General features: G+C 50.9%; 1 protein-coding gene across 3 annotated transcripts in view; it reads right to left on the reverse strand.

Moving 5' to 3' along the window:
• The window catches only part of LINGO1 (leucine rich repeat and Ig domain containing 1), a 172707-nt gene that overhangs the window by 58291 nt on the left and 92759 nt on the right, over positions 1–21657 (reverse strand). For 2 of the 3 annotated variants that reach the window (XM_042804058.1, XM_032990273.2), the window contains exon 3: positions 11691–11862. The gene's annotated coding sequence lies outside the window, so the exon portion shown is untranslated. Of the gene's footprint in view, positions 1–6220; positions 6307–11690; positions 11863–21657 lie in introns of those variants that run through there. The other variant, XM_032990272.2, reaches the window with a different exon arrangement.

A 21657-nucleotide genomic window follows, 5' to 3' on the forward strand; every position in this document is an offset into this window, starting at 1 on the left:
CAAAACATGTGCACAAGCTTCCCCACCTCCCAGCCAGAACTGCACCGTGGGCTTGGGTTTGTTAACAGACACTGGCTCCCTTGCCCAGGAACCTCCTCAGCTGAGCCTTTTAGCCCTCCTTTCACCTCAAACAGCCATTTCCCCAGGGGGACCTACCTGATGGGGCAACAGGGCTGAGCTCTGGCAACTGCCCTGCACTTTTCCCCACCCTGGTGAGGAAGGTGCTCAGGAGTCATGGGGTTTGACACGTTTACTGTATAATATATGAACTTGTACCAGTTTTATAAGCCCCTCCTGGCTCAAATCACATTGTAATTCTGAACAGCCTTAAACTCATTTAAATCCTAATAAAAACACCACCCCACATTTGCATTCGCTGCTCTCTGGTCCCTGCGGCTGCTGTGACAGCGGTTCCCAAGGAATTGATAATGCTGGGGACGCTGCATGCCAGAAACCATCCCTCACAGGCAGGGTCGGGACGTGCACTTAACAGGACAATTAAAAAAACAGATGCAGGAAATGGACCTCCAGACTGATTCGGTATGATGCACGGAGCAGTTGGGTGCCAAAGCTTTCACAGCAACTTAGGAGAGCAACAGCACCAGTGCTGAAACCTCAGTGTCCCACCTCCTCTGGAATCCCAGAGGAGGATCAGGCCAGGTATGTGACTCCAAAAGAACAAGGCACCCGTAGACAGCAGTGAGGGGTTTTTAAAAGCAGACAGGGAACGGCTGATGAAGTGCCAGCAAATAACAAGCCCTGGGGATGCTGCAGGAAGCTTGTGCATGAATGGCACAGGCACCCTGGGGGCAGATGGGGACAGAACCAAGAACTTGTCCTGGTTTCCCCTGGTGTGCCGGTGACAAGGAGGGGGGCTGCTGTTACAGCCCAGAGGCACGCCACACCGCGGGGAAGGTGCTGTGACTGCATCTCTCAGTGCATCCTCCACAAGGAAGTACCAGTCCTGCCCTTCCCACCCAAACACAGACAAGTGGGATTTGCTCAGGTTATGCTGGAGGAAGCAATGAGGGGCTGAGCGCCCCAGCTTCTGTCAGCAAACCCATGCAGCTCTCCCACCTCACCCCAGGAGTGTCAGGTCAGTGCTGACCCGGGCCCTGCCCATGCCCGAGACCACACTCCCCAGCTCTGCCACTCCCTACAGCACCCGTGTGCTCCTCTGCAGCCTCTTGCCTCTTTCCTCCATGTCCAGGTCTGCTCCATGCCTGGCCCTCCACCCCGCTCACCCTCCTCGGCACTTTCCCAGTGCTTTATGCCTCGTTCTTGGTGATGACATTAATAGGCTCCCCTGAAACAGTAAGATTATGAGCTATACCCTTCCAGCAATAGAAATACTAATTATTACTGAGATAAATAGGAATATCAATGATGAAAGTCAATATTATTGCTGCCTTTGTTCCTGTTTGTTTTATTTGTAGATGAAAAGACCACTCAGCCTGTCTCCCCAGGATGTGGCCTGGGAGCTGGAACAGCTCCTCTTGGCAAGCTTGTCCAGAGCCATGCTCTGATAAGAAATCATACTGCACACATGCTTGCAAAGGGCTCTCTAAATCAGCAGCTCTCAAAAGCAGGCGTTGTCTTTGATTGATTCATAAAACTGGAACTGCCTCCATTCCCCACTCCAGTAGCAGGCAAGGGAGGATTTAGGGGAGGGGGAAGGTGTTACGTGGGTGGAAGTGATTAATTGTGGAACACAGCCCAGCACTGGGAATGCTCCGTGGTTTGGCTCATTCTGATGCTCACGCCTTCATCCTCTTCACCCAGCAGTTTAGCCACCAAGATGGGAACCGAGGACCCCTCCCAGGCTCTGACACCGATTCTCAGGCTGACCTTGAGCAAGTCCCACAGCACTGCTGTGGCCAGGCGAGCACTTACAACAGCTACATTGCCTTATTCAGCAAGTCTGCTCCCTCCGTGCATTCTAAGTCAGAGCTGCTGATTTCAGTGACAAGAGACCTTTTTTTATAAGCCCTATTAGCCTCGCAGAGCTAACACAGCTAAGAGGGAGTGAATGGGATGCTAATTTTGGATCACAGCTAACAGCATGAGGAGAGCACTTCCTGGAGCGGCCCCCTCTCCGCAGGGAAGCGGATGCGGTCCCCACCGCCGGCAGGAGCCAGGACACAGCAAGGAGGGAGCGGTGGGTGCACAGCCCACCGCACCCAGAGCGTGAGGGTCACTGCTCTTGTTCCTAGTACACCCAAATACGCTGCTAAACTGCCTTCATTCCCTTCCAAGTCCCCAGTCCATCACCAGCACATACTCATAGGAGCAAACCAACCCACTGACCCCCAAGTCACCCATCTCCAAGCATCAATACAGTGATCACCTCCCTCTAATGCATACAAACCAGCCCAGCCTCTCTCCATGCTAATGAGGACAAACAGTCCTGCTGCCTCTCCCCAAATGCAATGAAACCAGAACTAGAAGCCTTGCAGGAATAATTATGCCAGGTTTTTTTTTTAAAAAATAAACCAGCCAATCCTGAATATTTCATGGAAGGTAATTTTTTTTTAAAGCTTTAAAACCCCTCCCCTTGCTTTGTGCATGTCAGGGTGCAATTAAGCAAAAAGTATCAGTGCATAAACCCAAAGCAACAAACTGCCACGCACACCCAGCTCTTGCTCCTTCCTGCTTCTTCCCTGCATTTAACATTAATGTGACATCCCAAGCTCTGTATGCACAAGCCTATCTCCCACCCCAAGACGCAGAAGAGCTCTTCTACTGCTAGAAAACCCCAAGTGCCTCCCAGCCTCGCTAACACAGTGCCCTGATTCCTGTCACAAATAGTCCCCAACGGCCCCTGCCAAGGCTTACAGGCACTTCAAAGCCCTAAACATAAGGCGCCCTGCAATAATCCCACCACTGCAAAGCTCTCCAGAGCTGCTGGGTTGCAGTGGTGGGATCCAGGTTTGCACCGAGGCCCAGCAGCTGCATGCATGGTGCCATCCTTGGGCTTCACAGCCTGGCTCCCTGCCTAGCTTATTAGCATTTTGCACAATTAATATTTATTTTTGCAAACGTGCTACCAAAAAAAACAAATTAAACAGAAATCTCTTTACATTAATAGCTTTGCCAGCCCTTGGAGCAAGACGCTTGCAAAGAAATCTGGTTTAATCTAGAGAGCCAGGTGAGAACCAGGTAAAGTGTGGAAAAAAAAAAAATATTCAGGACTTTTCTTGGCCATGCTGGGGTGAAGGAGCAGACCTACCAAGACAGCACATACCACCAGGCTACAGACACCTCTCCTGCTGCTGCATTCCTCCCTCCAGCCTTGTTCTCTCTCCCATCTCATTCCAGCCACCCTGTTTAACCACAGCTTTTGAGACAAGAGTGTCTCCAGTGTCCCAACTGTCCCATGCAACTTTCTTGGAGACAGCCTCAACACTTCTGCTACTCCTACATGAGACAATTCACCCCCCTCCCCCCCCCCCTTTCTGGGGGCACCAGCTTTGTCCCTTTGGGGACAGCATGGGGTGGCAGGGGGTCCCAGATGGGGTCTCCTGCTGCATGCACAGCCTCGATCTATTGTGTTGATTTTCCTTGCTGTGAGCTAGGAGGTTGTTCAGCAAAATGAAGTTATATGGGGAGGTAATGTTTTCCACCTGACAATTTGTACTGCTCCTTCTCAAACAGGTGCAGAACCTCATGGTAAATGAGCTGCCATCCCTTTCCTCCCCTCACCAGACCAGCTCCTGCAATGCCAGTGCCACCACCCAGCCCTTTCCCTCTCATTCTTCCTGCACCCCCCAGGTCACCCACCCACATCCTCCTCCCTGTTCCTGGCCACCCTCACAAGGGGTTTCTGGTCCACTGCAGCATGAGATGGGAAGCCTACAGGGCCCCTGTTCACATTTACAGGCTTTTGACCTAACCCTGATGCTGAAAACTTGCTTTTAAAAAGTGAAAATCCAGGACACTCCTGTGACACAGGGGTTTAGTGGAAACACTGACCTACTGCAAGTTCGTGACTGCTAGCAATATCAGAAAGCAGAGGGAGGATTTTTTGGGAGCATTTATGGCACGTGCATTCAAAGAGGAAGAGAAACATCCCTCCGAAACCACACAAGTTCAAAGATTTGCTCAGTTTAAACACTAAAAATTCATGCATTAAAAAATCCACTCAGGTTCAGTCCTGCCTCAGAACTAAATAAAACCTCTGACCACATCATCCAGCCCCAAGGTGCATGATCTCCTTGGAGAGAGGGTTTATGTGCCTGCTGGATGCTCAGGCTGATACACCCCCTCCCAGCACTGGGTCCTGCTTTGCTCCAGGCTTTTGGGCAGGCTGAGGGGCTCTGCGCTGCCCCTGGGGTGATCAGGACCTGAGATAGGGCTGCTCCCCATCACTATGCTACATAATGCCTGGCTGCCTTGGTCTTGCACTAGTTAGTGAAGAGACCAGGCTGAGAAACAGACTACACCCCCCTTCATTATCCCAAATTTCCTAGGAAATAACTTATTTTTTTCTTTTCTCAAAGGAAAAAGCACAAGGAAAAACAAACCCACCTCGTTTTTTAAATAACGTTCTCAGGAAAAAAAATCTTCAACTTTTGCAAATGACACTATGGAAGAAAATACCCAAATCTAAACCAAAACCAGATGGCTCTCAGCATTCATTTTTTTCAGGGAGGACTTTAACCAGCACAATCATTTCCCAGCAGAATTTTGTTTTGATAGAAGATCGCTAAGAATAAATGCATTTCAGGACTTGCTGCTGAGAAGGTGTTTTGACAGAAAGCTGCTCTTTCAATGGTCCCTCCGCTTGCTCTGTCAGCCCTGACATGGTGGAAACTCCTCTGACCAAGCATCCTTTGCACACAGCTTTTCCCAGGGCCCAACCTGCAAGGAGCACCTGGAGAAGCAGGGAGGGACCAGTGCCTGGGTTCAGTCCTGCTTACCACAGAATGGGAAACAGCAACAATAAGCTAGAAATACCTCTGCAAAACTGAAAATACCTTTCTGCCAGCCCCTCTTGTGCAGGAATGAGGTAAGGTGAGGACAGGTCCCTTTTTTGCATGCATCAGGTTGAGCCTATGCAGCCTGCTCTTTGCTTTAAGCAAAGAACACGATGTAAAGGGGAAATTATATATCTGTGTGCATGTGTCAGTGTGAAAGCTAGTTCTACCTCAATTGTTTTGATTCCCTTTCCGCTGAACCAGGCACTGGACACTGCCTCCTGGGCAGTTCCAGGTGAGCCCCTGCACTCTGCCCCAAGCAGAGGTGTCCCTCCCAGTGGCACCACCCCTCTGGAGCAGAGATCACAGAAGGCTCTGCCATCTCATACCACTTTGGACAACATCAATTTAAACAATTCCCCCCCAACTCTGGCATATAAAAGATGCTTGAATCATCCTAATTTTTTTTTTTTTTTTTTCCATTAGGAAACTGAATTCTGCTCTTCACAGAGATCCCTTTTTTCCTCTCTCGAGGACTGACATCCTGGGAAATTGCCTCAGCCCAGCCAGCTCTGATGTTTGCCGTCTCACACGTTGCCTGCATCAAACTGACAGTTCACAGATTTCAGCTGAGGATTTGTACGTACAGTACAAGCTGAAACCAGCTCCTGTCTTTTAACTGTCCCAGCGAGAGTGCTGGAAGGAGGCTGAGTTGGAGGAGAGTACGCGGGCGCCATGCAACGGTAATAGAGACATCTCAGAAAACATTGCCTTTTGAGGACCCTCTTGCCTGCCCTCTCCTGGAAGATTAAACTATTTCTGCCCAGCATCCCCCCAGCCGCAGCGATCAGCTGTCCACACTGATTCATTCCATGCGGGCAGCGTTTGACCCTCGCCAATGTAATAAGTGTTGGAGCAAACCCACCAGCCTAAGCAGAGCTGTACAGCCCCACAACAAAGCCCTCCTTTTCTCAATTGCCACCATCCAAATACGTGATTTTTGGATGCCTTCCCCTCACCCCAACTTGATAAAACCCTCCCTTGTGCAGGAACGGTGGATTGAATGTTTCTTACCTGCTCCAGACACACAAGCAGTGTCTGCCCCAGGTTCTGGTTGAAAGCTGCATTGCCTTATACACCAGGAGGGCTGGGTAGCAGCCCCAGACTATGTGAGGCTGGGGGAAGGCATTTCTACCACACATATGGCAGCAGAAACCAGTCCAGCCCTGGACTCAGCAGGACAGAGGCATGTGAGTGTCATATGCTCAGCAATACAACAGTGCCCGAGCTCGTGTGCCACCTACCCAGGTCAGATGAAGGCAGGATGCTGGGGGATCAGATGCCAGGGGCGCGCTGGGCTTTGGCCTCTCCTCTGCTTTCTACTCATGCACTGTGGGCGAAACAATATCGCAATTAGAGCTTTAAACCTGGCATTTGAGAGGCAAGCAGGAGAGAAATTAAAAAGCTGTGAATGCTTTTCCCCTTTCCTTCCTAAAACCAGAGCTCAGCTGAGCTCAGTCTTCATCTGAGTTGATATTTAAAAGCTATAAATCAGGCTGCAACAGACGGAAAAACACAACTACCAAAATTTAGTGGACTCACTGCTGAAAGGCCCAAAATGAACTGCTTAATAGAAGCCATTTTCCCATGGAAATAGAGCAGGCCTGTACTTAGTAGAGCATTGATCTGCTGACAGCTACCGGGACAGATTTGGGCCAGAGCACTTGGGAATCATTTGCAGTGATCTCTCAAGAAACACATGCATTCAAAAGCCCTCTGAAAAACACTGTTGTAAAACAGTGCTGTAGCTGTCTACAAGGCCAGATAGCACTCACTGGCCCTCAATAAGGCTCCCCAAGCACGCCTTGCTCCTGGCTGCATCCCTGCACCCCATCCTTGGTGTCTCCAGGTTGTGCAGAGCAATAAAACGCTTCACATAGGACAGGAATTGCAAAACACCACTAACTCCCAGAGCTGCAAAAGGGTCTCACAGCTCAAGACCCCAGCGATGGGGGACGCTGCATCCCATGGACCCATAGTGTTTGGGGGTCCTCCCGTAGATGTACTGGGATTTGGAAATGCTGTGTTACAGCCAGGGTCAGCCCGGGTCAGCCCAAAACGCTGCCCAGAGCAAAGCACCGTTGCACCTCCCTGGGGACAACAGGTTGGGCCCTACCAGATGCCAGGAGCTCCAGTCCAGCCAAGGAATGCTGAGGGACAGCGGCCCTGTCCCACCCTGCCCTCCCTCAGCCCCACGCTGTGCTGCCATCCTGGCAGGTCAGGGGTGCTCCTAAAGCCAGCTGACCCCTCCGCCTGCCCCATCCCACAGCAGCCCCACACATGGGAGGCAGCACAGCCTGGTCATGCTGCCAGCACCAGAGTGCCCAAACCAGCCACGTCCCAGCCTCAGGCTCACCTCCCCACGGCTGCCACAGCCAAGGTACATGTGGAGAGGGGACAGCACAGGCACCGTGGCTGTGACTCTCCTGCCACGTGTGGCAAGAGGAGTGTCCCACATTCCCTTTTTCTCCTGCCAGAAACCATTTTCCATCACAACTTCCACTGTTTCAGGGAACAAGGTCAAAGCAGGGGGACATATTCCTCCTTTTTTGGAATTAAAAAAAAAAAATTATTTCTGAGTCCTTCATAAACAGGGGGGCACAGAGGAGCCTCAGCAGACATGAACACTGCTGGAGGGGCTCCAGTCCTACTGCAGGACTCTGCCTGCCCTTCCCAGCACAGGGCTGGCCAGAAGCCTCTCACCTGCCTGCTAGCTTTTCTGAAGCAGTTATCATCTGAGGTAACCCAAGGAAAGCAAAAACATTTCATTTCCAGAGGTGTTGAGTGCCCTTGGCACTTACTGGCTTCAAACTTGGATGCTCACTGCCCCCAGCCCTTGGCTAATTTTCACCATCACACGGTCTCTATAACAGCAGCAGAGAAACAGATGACTTGGGAGACACATTGGGCAGAGAAGGCACAGGCGAGGGGGGATGCAGTGCTTTCCCTTCTGCCCAGCCAGCGCCCTTATGCACGTAGCTCCTGCACAGACTGGATCTATAATACTAATTAATGGCTCATTGTTTGTTCTGGGGGTTTATTCCCATTATTGGCTACACCTCCTTATGAACTCCTACACTTAGCAGATCTTACAGCGATCCCAAAAGGTACTAAAATAAACCTTCCATGTAAAACCTAGGAGCAAACCAATGTTTCAGCTTTAGGGGAACACAACCTGCCCAACTATGCTTCAAAGGACATCTGAGGGCCCAGCATTGCTCAAGAGCCTGAAGAAAGCATTGAAAAATAGGAAACAACTTATTTGGTTTATTTATTTATTTTTGCTTTCACACATCTCTTATTTTAAAAGACTAAAAACATGTTTATGAATTTAGCATATTTAAATGGATCAAAATCTGTTTAGCTAGGAAGGAAAACAACTCTCCCACCCCAAACTTCTTGTGGGCTGGGACCTGCTTTTCAATCTTCCACCCACAGCAAATATTTAAAATCCCTTTTTAAGCTGAAAGGCTGCTTCTGGGGACAGATCAGGGAGAGGACCTGTGTGTGGGGCTGTTCCACCACTCTCCTCCGTCATTGCTCCAAGCACCCCTTACCCAGAGAGAGTCGGGGACACCTGGGCAGAGAGGTCAACTGAGAAAGAGGGGACAATAAAGGCATCTGTGTGTGGGGAGAGCATCCAGGGAGGATAGAAAAAATGAGAAGCCTTCCGTCCTCCTCCATCAGCAGCTTTCCACAAGGAGGATCAATGCAGCCCACTGTAACTGCACCGTTGTTCCATTTTTAATTAATGAAAGAAAAAACTAATCATTGAATTAAACTTCTCATTACTCCAGCTGAATACCCACTAAGTAAATTTAATTACTCTACGAATTGGGTTTCTCCCTGCCTGTTTCATTAGCTACTGATAAAGATGAAGGGGGGGGGGGGGGGGGCAGAAGAGAGGGATAGATAAAAACAGGGAAAGAGAATGGAAGATGGGAATACAAAATGCAAAAGCAGAGGTAGATGATTCAGCACATTTCAGGGGCCTCCAGTAAGGGCCTGGGGAAAGACCCTCCCATCCCTCCCAAATCAGGCTAAAGGGATTCCCTGTGGAGTAAACCCCCTTCCTCCAACCCACCTCCTGCCCAGGGACAACCACCGTCTTCCAGGCCCACGTCACACGTAAGAACATACAGCCCCACGAGCTCTGCCTCTGTGCAGCTACCCCACGGCCCAGAGGCTGGTCCCTGCTCCACGCAGCCAGGAGCTGAGCTGTACTCAGGCACAGGCACACTGCAAGGACCCCGTGGGCATGGAGGCCACACAGACAAGGTCCTACCACCCTCCCCAGCACCACCCCTTGCACACCCGGGGTTCAGGGCCACCTGCGGAACAGCAGGCAGAGGCTTGAGCACAACTGGCTCCCCCCCCAAAGAAGGGCAGACACCAATTTCAGATCTGCAACAACCCTCCCTCCCTTCTGATCTCGCATAGCTCCGAAGAGCCATTTTTTGGCTCTGCAACAAAGGCAGCAACCCTGTCACACTTCAGCAGGAAGCTAGTGGTGACAAAAGCATGGGGAGCACATGAGAATGGATATCAAACACCTGCTGTCCCACCACATACCAAGACACCTGACTGGTACTCTTTGTATTTTAAGCCTTTCCTCTGCAGTGGGAGTCCTGCACACCCCGGTTGCTGGGAGCCTGGGACACGCCAGCAGCACGCTCCTCCTAGGAAATCAGCGGAGGATGCATTCCTGCAGCTCCCCCACCCCTCACAACTGCTGCACAGATTTTGTTTATGGCACGATTTTGGGTGTCTCCTACTCTCCCACTACAATTCAGCCCTCCATTCCTCCTTCCTGACGAAAGGCATGAGCCATCTCAGCGCAGGTACAGCCCCACACCAGGGAGGAGTCTAGCAGCCCCCACCAAGAACAGCAATCTCCCTTCCAGCACATGCCTCCACATCCAGAAGTTCTGCTATGTGACTGGTGATAAGGTCACATTTGAGATAAACTGGGGGTGGAGAGGGTGTGGTGAATGCAAAGTGCAGCCTCCTCTAATTAGGTAGCTTCAGCTGAGCTGAGAGCATGGTGGAAGGTCTACCCAGGTGCTCACAGTGATGGGATTTCACAAGTATGATCAGACTGTCTCCTCTTCATCATTCAGGGGCCAAGAGGAGCTCATGCAGGCTGCTTCTGCAGCCCCACACATAGGGTCTCATTCACCAGAAGGCACTGTCCCCTCTGCCCTCGCAGTGCCCAGCTGCTGCTCTTCTGCAAGCCATGGTGCTGCTGGGAGGTGGGGTTTTCCCTCATTCCCGTGACTTTGCTACATCTTCTGACCAAGGCAGCATGTTTGAAACCATCCCTCCATGCTTTGGCCACACAAGCCAGCCACACTTCTCCCTTCCCTCCCTGCTGCTTCCCCAGTCCTTTCCTGCTCTACTCCCTCCCCAGCCTGGCAGGCTCCTTCCCCAGAGAGGTTTCTCCTGTGCAGGACAAGCCCAGCTGCAAAAGCCTTCCAGGCAGACCAGAAGGTCCCGTCAGTGTCACACTTGTCCCCCCTCTGCCTACCCATAACTGGACTCTCAAACACCAGACAGGGAAAGCATTGAGATAGCAGGCACAGGTGCTGATCTGGCAGGGTGAGACCTGCCACGCAGCTGTGGTACCCAGCAGCAGCCAGCACAGGTCTGGGCACCAGTGCCAGTGGCCACCACCACAGCCTCAGGGCTCCGGCGCATCCCCGGGAGGATGCCAGCTCCCAGGTAGGTTCAGCACAGCATTCCCTCCTCTCAGGCACAAGCTTTCTGCCTTAGCTAAAATTAGCTCCCACAGTCTCTCCTGCCATCCTTGAAGTCATTGGTACAACATGTTCTGCCACCACAGGCTCTTCCCAAGCTCTCACTCAAAAACCCCCAATGATGCAGAGTACGTGCCTCGCAGCTCCGACTCCCTCGCACACACAAAGCAAATAACCCCGCAGGTTTTGCAGCCGCCACCTCCCCGCTCTCCACACTGAGGGCACAGCTTGCACCTCCTGCCTGCCGGGGCTGCCCAAAGTCCCTTCTGCTGCCCACCACCGCAGCAACCCTGGCGTAACACCCATTCCTCCAGCTTTCAACCTCAACAGAAACATATCCTGAGGATTTGGGCTGGGAAAACCAGGGGATGGGGGTGGTGGTTTTGGCTTGGTTTTTGTTTTGGTGGCCAAATTGAGAAAAGAAAGTAATTCAGGTTGACTGCAGGTTTGTTTTGGGTTTTTTTTTTTGTTTTTTTTTTTTTTTTTTTTATTTTGCCAATTTTTGAAACCCCAGTAATAATCTGGGGCTGAGTGAAACATTTTGTTTGGTCTGAAGTGAAGCTTTCATTTTGTTTGCAGGTGGCTACCCCCCACACTGAAAAAAAAACCCTAGAAAAAATTCAAAATGAAATGTCATCTCGAAACAGATGGCTGAAAGGTTTCATTTTGAAAATGTCAAAATGAAACTTTTCAGTGTTTCACTTTTTTTTCCCAGCCAAAACCACTTGCTAAATACAACCTGAATTCGTGAGCTGTTTCTGTTGACTGAAACCTGAATTATTTGGTGCATAAGCTGTTCACTCAAAGCCTTTTTTCGCAGGCCTGCGTACGCACCCCACGCTGTGCACCCTGCTGCAGCAGGGGGATGCACGTGGAGCAAACAGGAAAGTGAACGATGCAGCATGTCCTTCTCCAGAGAAGTAGCACAGGTAAGGAAAGCAAAAGCCCAGGGACTTACCGTGGCAGCAGACCTCTGCAGCTTCGTTTTGGGTGCTGGAGGGGCTTCCTGTGCAGCAAAGGAAGAGGGGGGTGCTGCAGCCCCGGGCGGGAAGGACAGGGTGGTCCTGCCTGTCTCATGGGACCCAACACGGAGCAGCGGGGGCACCTCACTCAGCCCCGGACGTGCAGCCCTGCAAGACAGGAGGATGGGGAGAATGTGAGAAGATGCTAAAGGGAGAAACAGCCTGCTTAGGCAGAAAAGGAGGGAGGTGTTGAAGTTTGAGGCCAAGCAGAGTTAAGGGATAGGGCAAGGTGGTGGCAGCGATCAGCTCTGGAGCACTGGCTGGCGTCAGCTCAGCTCTCTGACTCCACCTTCTCCCCCATGCAATGGTTTTCATCTCCCCTTGCCCTCCTCTCAAGGTGCACTTGCCCATCTGCTGGCTAGCACAGGGCGCTCTCTGCCAGTGGTCACACAAGAGAACCAGGAGGCCTCCTGATGGATGTATCACACCAGCAAACCCAAGCCGCCCCACTGGAGACGACCTCCAGCAGGAGTTGCTCGCTCCTTCCTGCCCATGGTCATCAATCATTGCAACTAGCCCACACCATGGCAGCACTGGCAGAAGTCAGAGGAAGGTTTGGCCCACCTGACCTCTTTTGCTCAAGGAGGGATGATGTTCATTCCAGAGCTGGTCAAAATCAGATCCCAGGGTGAGGTCTAACCACCAGCTGGGAACCAGCTCATGACTGATCAGATCTTACTGACAGCAAACCCAATGGCCCCTCTCTCATGTCCCAGGGCCATGGGAGGGAGGTCCTGGGCGCTAGTCCCTGCCACTGCCTTGTGCCAGGACCACAGCCAGGTGACTCCATCCCTACACCCCAAGGCCTGTCCCCCAGATGGGTTTCTAGGTGACATTGTGATACTGGAAGGCAACAAGCCCCCTGAGCCATACACACAAGGCTCACACTTTCAAGCAAGCAGGAATCAAGTTTCGATTGCAAAGTTCACTCCAAGAGCTTTCAAGCACAAGCAAAATCTGGCAGCCCCAAATTCTGCCTTGAATTCAGGGCCTCGCACAATAAGGGAATGGAAATATTTTAAATTTGCTTTAAATGTGCCATTGCTCCCCAAAGAGCTGCAGGATTCCCAAGGTGCACTGGCAGTGTGCAGTGGAAAGCAGCTAAACAGGCCAGATTCAGGAGGGTGCTCCCCAAAAAAAACCCCGTAAAAACTTTAATCCAACCCAAAGTTGTAGTTATAAAAATCTAGTTGATGTTCCACAGGAGCTGGGTAAGGAAGTCACATGCCACAAAATCCTACGAAAACAAGAGCTGACACCTAAACTTGAAATCCTCAAGTCAGGTACAGAGTTCAGTTTAGAAACTTAGCTTCATTTTCTTTTCCCTTTTTGCCTCTGGCTCAGTGGCACTGAGATACTGCAGGAGCATTACCCTTCCAGCACGAACATGCACCACAAAATGCCAAGGCTTGTGTCAGAAAACCTGTTTTTGAAAGATCACTAGCCCGATTGCTAGATGAAAGAGGATTAGATGAAGCTTAGACTAAGCATCTCAACCATATCAACCCATAAGATGATACTCAGCCATTGCTACTGCTAAGGTAAAGACAGATTTATCTGCTAAGAGAGAAAAATCTTACTTCAGAGAACCCTCCTTGGCATGAAGAGGGGTATTTGCCGGGTCCTCAGTAGGCAGCTACGTGTCCACAGGGGCAGGCCAGGCCTGGCTGCCCGCAGGCAGGAGCCTGCCGGATGGAGTCACATGGAGTAAGAGCCAGAATCGCTCCAAATTCAAACCTCCTCCCAAGTTCAGGGGGCGGCAATCGGAAATTAAGCCCATCTGTTCCTAAGATATTGTGCTAGCAGAGAGGTGAGGAGACTGAAAATCTGAGCTCTAAAAGAAATCAGAAGCACTAGACAGAGCCAGTGAGCTGCCCATCAGGGACGGGATGCTATGTCTCAGGCTCACTGCTGCATTGAGTTTGGAGATCTCAGTCCAGACCACAATTAAATATCTTGAGCAAGGTTGCTGCAGCAGCACATGGGCCCGGCCTGGTAAGGATGAGATGGGACAACCCGAACTCCCCAAACCTCGTGGATGAGGTTTGCAGACAAAGGAAGGGAAACTGAGGCAGGCACCAGCGGTGCGAGGGGCTGGCAGGCTGGTGGTGCCGTGCCAGCTCTGGAGCTACCACAGCCAAACTCACCAGCGAGCCACACCACTGCAGCCATCCCAGCCCTGGCAAGCGTGCCTCGTCACGTGGGACTGTGTTCCAGAAAAGAATATTAAGTGATCAGTCTGTATTAAAAATGACCGGTTTTGATGTGTTTAGAAGAAAACATCTCCCATTTTTCTTCTCTGAGCCCACTTTTCATGTTAAGAATATCTTAATTTTTTTTTTTCTACCCCCAATCCAAACTGCTGTCAAGCCCAAACACTCACTTTGCATTTTTGCCACATTCATTCAAATCAATCATTCAAAACCAAACCAAACCTCCACATTTTTCTCTTCTCCCTTCAAGGAATGATGCTAAACCACTCAACCAGCCTGGAAAACCATTTTTCCCTTGGTTCCTGCTAAAAGCCAGGACAGCAGGGTGTTGGCTGGGAGCAGAGGCTCAGGAAGTAGCAGCCAGGTGGGATTTGGAAGTGCTGCCTACAAAGCACCTCTTGGTGCCAGGACATTAAAAAAAGCAATTTTTACACAGCCTTTATCCCTGAGACACACAAATAAGGGAGGAGAACAGGATCAGATGTGGGGAGACAGGGAAATTTAGGAGCAAGTCCTGAGCACCACTCAGGTTACCTATGGCCAGGCCAGCAAAGGAGATGAGGTGGCTACAAGGAGGCACATCCAGCATCAGGACTGGGGCAGGTCCCTCATGTTTACAAGTAGTAGAAACTCAGATTTAGCAAAGAGTATTTATGAGTATTGAGGAAAAAAAGCCATGCCACAGGGAATAACGGGGCTTTCTTGTGGCTGGCAGCTGAATGGAATAAATCTATCCACTGGGCATAAATTGTTTAAGCAAAAAAAACCCTCTCAACTTGAATATTGTGCAAGAAAAATAGCAACAAAAAAGGAAAGAAAACTCCGAACCCTCATCATTTCTCTCCTCAAGGTCAGAGCTGTTATTCTCTTCTGTGAAGGAGAAAAACCACCTTTCACTAGTAAGTTTAGACAAAAGAAATGAAACATTTGGGAAGTGAGCGCATTACTGCCTGGACTGACCTGCCTGGATGAATTAGGCTAAATATCTCTATTTAACAGGGAGTTATCTTTCAAAAGCAAGTTGTGGGGAGGCTGGGTGGTGGGGCAGAGGGGCAGTCTGGTGCAAGCAAGGAGGAGCACAGTGCTTCAGTGATCGGGTCAGTGCCTGCTCGGATGGGGATGGGGCAGGACCCCAGAACCACACAGGGAGCCCTGCTGCATCTCTGACCCCAGGGGCAGGATCCTGCTGCCATTCCTGGTCCACTCCTGCCCTCATCCCAAACAGAGGCACCAGCCCCTCCTGTCATCTCCAGGAGGTGACCTGGGTGGGGCACACAGCAGGGATGGGGCAGAGGCACCCAGGGGTAAGGGAGACATCAGCTACTGGGGGTACAGCAGTCAAGGAGAGCAGCCTTGTGTCAGAGCAAAGATCTAGAGCCTCTTCAGTTATTATGCAGAGACTGTACTGAGGTTGCTGCTTTAGTGCACTGCAGGCACTAAATTAAGGGGACATTTACAACCCACAATGCAGAGAAGCAGCTGCTAAAGGTGGTCATGGTGAGTGACTTCACCTCTGGGTGAAAGGCTCCATGAAATCCCAGCCATGAGGGATCAGGCTGGGAAAACAAGTCCTTCCTTCCACCTACTGCTCTACAGGGCAATACCAGGACATCTCTGGGCACCTAGGGCAAGTGGGGACCAGCAACAACCCACTCTGCTCAGTGCCAGACAGGTGTCTGAGACCTGCCCTGTTTAGAGGGGATGCAAAGCCCACTGAGTACTGAAGTTTGGTCCAACTAGCAGAGTCCTAGTGTGACAAACTGCACCAGCACAGCACTCAGCTGGCACAAACCCAAGGGATCTGCTCCCCAGAAATGAAGCTCCCCCAGACCAAGCCTTGCCCAGGCTCTGCACAGCACAGAGCAGCAAGGCAGTTGTCTGGAGCATCGAGCCGTTCCTGGTGGCAAAACAAAAGCCCTGGTGCCTGCTTAGTCTTTTTCACTGCCTCAATAGCCAAGCTGGCCACAGCTACCAAAAATGTCATCGTACTGGGTGACAGCTCCTGTGGCTCCTCCTGGGAGCAGCCAGCATCCTTCCCTTCCTCCTCCCACACCAAGCCCAGCTCAGCAGGGCTTTCCACCCAGCACTGCTCCTTCCTCCCTGTCCTTGTCCGGCAGGAACAGCCAACTCCAGCACTGGCCAAAACCCAGCGTGCCTGCACAGATGAGACAGCCATTCCCTGTGCTTCCCGTCCTGCCCAGTGCTGCGGCAGTGCCCAGATCATTTGCTGATGAGTGGCACCAGGACCTTTTCCTTGCAGGTCCAGGGATGTACCATGCTGTGCTCAGTTATGCAGAGAAGGGGAAGGCTCTTGGTGGGAGTTGGCATAGACCTATCCCAACCCAAGGCACCAAGCCCAGAGGCAGTCACCTCCTGGAAGTGGCGGAGGAAGCAGAGGAGGACAAGGGGAGAGCAGAGATGAGCCAACACGCACATAAAGTGAGGAGAAAGGGATTAACTCTGCTTCAGCCAACACAAAGCAGGAGGGTGTGCTGTGTAGGGATCTCAAGGTCGCAGCACGCTGTGCCAACCAGCACACACATCAGCTTTCATCAATAATTTTGCTGGGTTGAGCGTGCAGCTGTGGAGGGGCTGCGATGGGGGGGACATTTCTACCCAAGCAGAGGGAATGGCAGCGATGGGTGGGGAGGCACCCCTGAAGAGGGCTGCAGCACTGCAGGATGCTGGGCACCAACAAGACTGACCCACTCACTGAAAATAACAAATGGCATCATGCTCGTGTCTCTGCAGCTTGTAGATCCTTTTGAGAAAGTTAACTCAATGTATTAATACCCAAAGCCCTCCAAAACCAGGGTGTTTCCTGCCTGTAGGAATTTTCAGCCACTGTAACCAACTCCTGCAGTGTGAGCCATTTGCTTGGAGGCACCATGTGTTAGAGAAGTTTGAACACTCAGTCACTGGGACAAGCCCAGGGCAGTGTCCGTGCTCCCTCATGCAAACAGACTGCTACAGCCCCGTGCCAGCGCAGGGTGCCAGCAGCACCAGCCAGCCCAGGCCCTCCGGGATGACCCTTTCTCAAAGGATTGCTCCAAATGCCCCAGCCAGGAACAGATGGCTGCTCCTCTGTGGCTTCACAGGGACCTCTCCTGCCTGCCACCAGAGCCAAGACCCTGCAGCTCCCATGTCTTTGGGAAGCGCGCGCTTGAGCGCACCCAGAGATACTGCACTTGACAAAGGAATCAGCAGGGGATGATTTCTGGCTTGTGTTGCAGAGCAGGCCAGACTAGTGGGTCATGAATTGTCTCTTTCGGCCTTTCAGTGTGCAAGAGGTGGAATTCAGAGGTCTTAAACTCCTCTGAAAGATCAGCCCTGAGCCTGGAGGGCTGCCCAGAGCCACAGATCCTGCCATCTCAACCCAAAGTCTGTGCAACAGGCTCCCAGGTGAGCATCCCATGAGCCCTGGGGAAGCCACAGTTACAGCCAAGGCCCGTTACAGGAGTAGAATTGGCTCAGACTGAGCAAATGTAACTTTCCATCACTTTGCAACCAGCCATCCATCCTGCAGACCAGCTGGCTGCCATGTCAGCGCACCTCCCATCCATTTCAAGTGTCCTGATAACACACCAATGCTTCACAAGACTGGCTCAAAGAGGTTTGGAAGGGTTATTATTCAAAGCCAGGTGGGCTGGACTCGACCCAAATCTTAGGCAAGTGATTAAAATGATTGGCATTTTTTTGGAATGAAGAACTGCTGTGCTGTATCTGCCATCCGTCTTCAGAAAACTATTAACTGCACAATCACAAAACTGGACACACCTGTAAGGCTACACAAGTGCTTGCAGACTGATGAAGCTCATCCTCACCTGCCGCCCTGGGATCAGCCACCCCCTGAAGGCTCCAAAAATGGGGTGCTCTGGCCAAGATGCCTCTCGAGCATTGTGTTACCACATCTGGTCAGCTCTCACTGCAGAGATGGGATACTCACTCATGGGGATGAGTGTTGAATTGCTGGTCCGTGTGCCTCATGACTTGGATGAATTTCACCCCATGGGTTATGTGATGAGTCTATTCTGACTGGGAACAGATTATCACAAAGCTGTCTTTGTTTAGGATCCGGATTCAGGTCCTATTGGGGCCCCTCTGCTCCAATGGGACACAGTAACACTGCCAGCCAAGAACAAGGTATCATTCTTCTCCTTTGACTACATATGCTAAAAGTCAAGTTTATTTTCTTTCACAGCAAAGGAAACTAAAGGCAGCAGAATTTCCAGGTGAGCAGAGCATGAGAGCAGCTACTGAATGACACCAGCCAGCTCCCAGCTTCTCCCCAGGGCAGCTCCCAGCCCCACCATCTCCCATGTCCTCCCCACCATCATCCCTGCCAGCGCTGTCCCCATGCTGGGACAAAGGGCTGTTTTACCAGGCAGGGCTGGAGCGGGGGATTTTGCTCCCAGGCACGCTGGGGTCTTGGCCTAGCTTTCCTGCATGCCAGGGTAGGACACCCCACTCTCTTGGGTTCAGTGCCAGAACCCAAAACTCAGTTGTGAGTCCATTACAGATTAAGGGAGTGAACATAAGGACAAGCCCTGCCTGTTTGAACCAGCATAGCCCCAACAGCCCACACCTACTTGCTTCAGTTTTGACCACGTTGCCCCAAGGACTGGCAACTGACAATTTACAGACTGGGGATGATGTGTGGCCTCAAGGTTATTTTGCATGTCCTTGCCTCTGGAGAGTACAATATCCAGGAATCTCTGGGGAGCCAAGGGAGGTCATTCAATTTTGTGTCCTGTACATAACCAACCCATGCCAACTGCTCAGCTGGGGCACCAGCATGGAAGCTGCCAAACTTGCTGCACTGAGAAGTTGAACTGTGCTTAGATGGGGATCCCAAACAGACTAAAATCTGCATTTAATACCGATTATCCTAACATCTCCCCATCTGTCCACTTCCCTTACGTGCCTGTAACTGCAGTGTGCCAGGGCTGTCTGATATCAATGGCACTAATTTCATCATTCCCAACTTATTTAGAGCAATTAGGAGGCAATGAGCACACGCTGGGGGCCAGGATGCACTTGAATAGCATCCAAGGGTTACCGCAATATCATAGGAGACCTTCAGATGGAATTATCAGTCTGCAAAAAAAACACTTAAATAAAAAGGAAGGCGATCCCCAAAGGGAGGATAAGGTTGTTCTTAGTCCTATAGGTCCCTTTTTAATTTGAAATCAGCTGATAAATATGAAGAGATTATATTCTTCATTTAATTAGTGAAGAGACAGCACCTCAGGGTGGAAGACAAAGATAGACGCTTTGCATGGGCACCTGGCTAACGAAATGATCAGGGGAGCAAGGCAGGGATCCCTGTGAGATCGATTACCTAATCCCACTTCAGGCAAGCAAGTTTTGCCATTGACTTTTGGGAGCAGAGGTAAAAAAAACCTGAACCATTTTGGAGATCCTAGCCATAAAGACAAAGCAAAAAGCAAGCTGCTTCTCCCTAGTGATTTCTGCTGGATGGTAGGAACACTGCACAAAGCCAGTGCCACCAAGAAAGCTGCCGAAAAAAAAGCCAGCCTGCAGCTTGGCTTATCAATGTCCCCATTTCATGCAAGGCAGGTGAGGTGCCAAAGGAGGGGACAGCTCCTCACTTCTGATTTAGCCACATGCCCACACTCCTCCCGCACAGGCTCTTTAAATGTCTGCCTGCGTGAGAAAAGCAATGGCCTATTTTTTTCTGAGCAGCTCAGTACAGCCTCCACCTCAGAGCACAGCACACACAGGTCTTATTTAGGATGCTTCAGACACATCCGGAGGGACTTTGGGAACAGTCTGTGGAAAGAGAAGACTGAGTGGGCAACCTGAGTCACTTCATTGCTTACAGAAGTGTACACAAGCATCTTCCATTTGAGCAAAACTCAGCACAGCTCCTGTTGACTCTGGGGACCAGAGGAAAGTGCATCTTTTCTAGCATACTCCACTGATGCAGAATAACTGCACACCACCTTTCTCATCCAGGCTTACCGAAAGAGGAATCATCCCCCACAGCTATGATCCAAACCTCTGATCCTAGCAATTCTTGCACAGCACAGGAGGAGCCAAGAGCTGCTCTAATCTGCTCTGATGGGCAAGGGCTGTGGAGGAGATCAGTTTCCTCCCAAGGAGAAGGCAGAGCAAGAGATGTGAGGGGAGAGGTGCGTGCACATGCCCTGAAGAGATATTATTACAACTGGCTGCAAAACTCAGCTCTGAACTCATTGTCAAAGAGCCTGACACGCACAGACAAATGAACCCAGCGCTATCTACTGCACGTGGGAAAAGGAAGAGATAAGCACAAGAGTTACAGGAGACCCCAGTCCAGAGTCAAAATAGACTCAGCCTTTCCCTTGAGCCCTGTCCTCAAGGAAGTCACTTTAAGCTGTCAAATGAGGGCCTCTGTGCAAAGATCCCCATATGCTGAGGCTGGGAAAGATCACTGTGAGGCAAGGACATGTCCTGCCACAGCCGGGCCCTCGCATTACCTTTCCTCATTAATGCTGGTAAAAGGTTCTGGTTTGTGCCCCAAAAGCACAAAGCCTCTGCTCACCTATCCAACAGCACAGCCCAGGTCACACAGACCCTGTTTTATCCTTCCAATGAACCTCCATATCCTCATCTAGGACAGGACAGCCACCATGGGCTCTCCCTTTGCTCTCTCAGTCTCACCTTTCTGTTAAGGCTGGTCACAACAGCACCACACAATGTCAACATCAAGGTGCCTGCTGGGGGGGTTCAGATGCCCTGAGCCAGCTCAGGAAAAAGCCCTACTCATTACAGCTGCAAGATGCTAATGGCTCCATGATCACTGTACCACAGTGACCAACAGCACTTTCACCTCTCTCCATCAGGGTATTTATTTTCCATGAGATAAAAGCCACAAAGTGGCATCCAGCACAGGCAATGTTATTTCACAGGACTTCTGAAGCTGTGCATGTGGTTGCTGACAGCAACTCGCCGGGACAGCAGGGAGGGGGCTTCATGGGAATATATGGAAAGTGCCAAAATATGAACTGCTAATAAGATGTATTTTCAAATGTCACCAAATTATGATCTATTGATCTCGCACCAGAAGCTTGACTTTTTCTGTGTAGTATTAATCTATGTCGCTTACACGTTCTGGGAACTGCAGACTGAAGGAGTGCCATTACACTAAAATTAGGCATTACAATTATTAACTGCTAGGGGCTCAAACTGGCAAGGTGCTGAAGAGCCAATCCAGAATAATGGTGGTTTAAAAGCACTCATGCACAGGTAAGCTCAAGCACCTCGGTGCAGCAGTGTGGGACAGGGGCACAAGGCTCCCAACAGAGCAGGCTCTGCTCTCAGGGTAACACCCCTGTCCAGGAACAGCCCAGAAGCAGATCTGAGTGCAGCTAGGAACATGAGCCAAGTCCTAGCCCGAATCAGGGGAATCCCAGGCATGAAAGTGTTCCCAACCCCATCCAACACACAGCTAAAGGCCTGACAGTCCCCCTCTTCCCCAAAAGCTGCTGGGGGGCTGACACATGGCCAGGGCAAGGTGGTGATGACACCTCCTACACTGGCTAAAGCCCTTACGAGCACCTGCAGTTCCTCATGGAGATCACCCCACACCGGAGATCATGATTCTGGTAGGAACTCTAGAAACAAGCTGTCTACCAGAAGGTTTCTGCAAAAGTTGAAAATGCTCCAATGGGACTTTGGCCAAATA

The sequence above is a fragment of the Tyto alba genome, unplaced genomic scaffold (genome assembly GCF_018691265.1).
Source record: "Tyto alba isolate M040663 unplaced genomic scaffold, T.alba_DEE_v4.0 Super-Scaffold_41, whole genome shotgun sequence".
In the NCBI taxonomy this organism is placed as follows: Eukaryota; Metazoa; Chordata; class Aves; order Strigiformes; family Tytonidae; genus Tyto; species Tyto alba.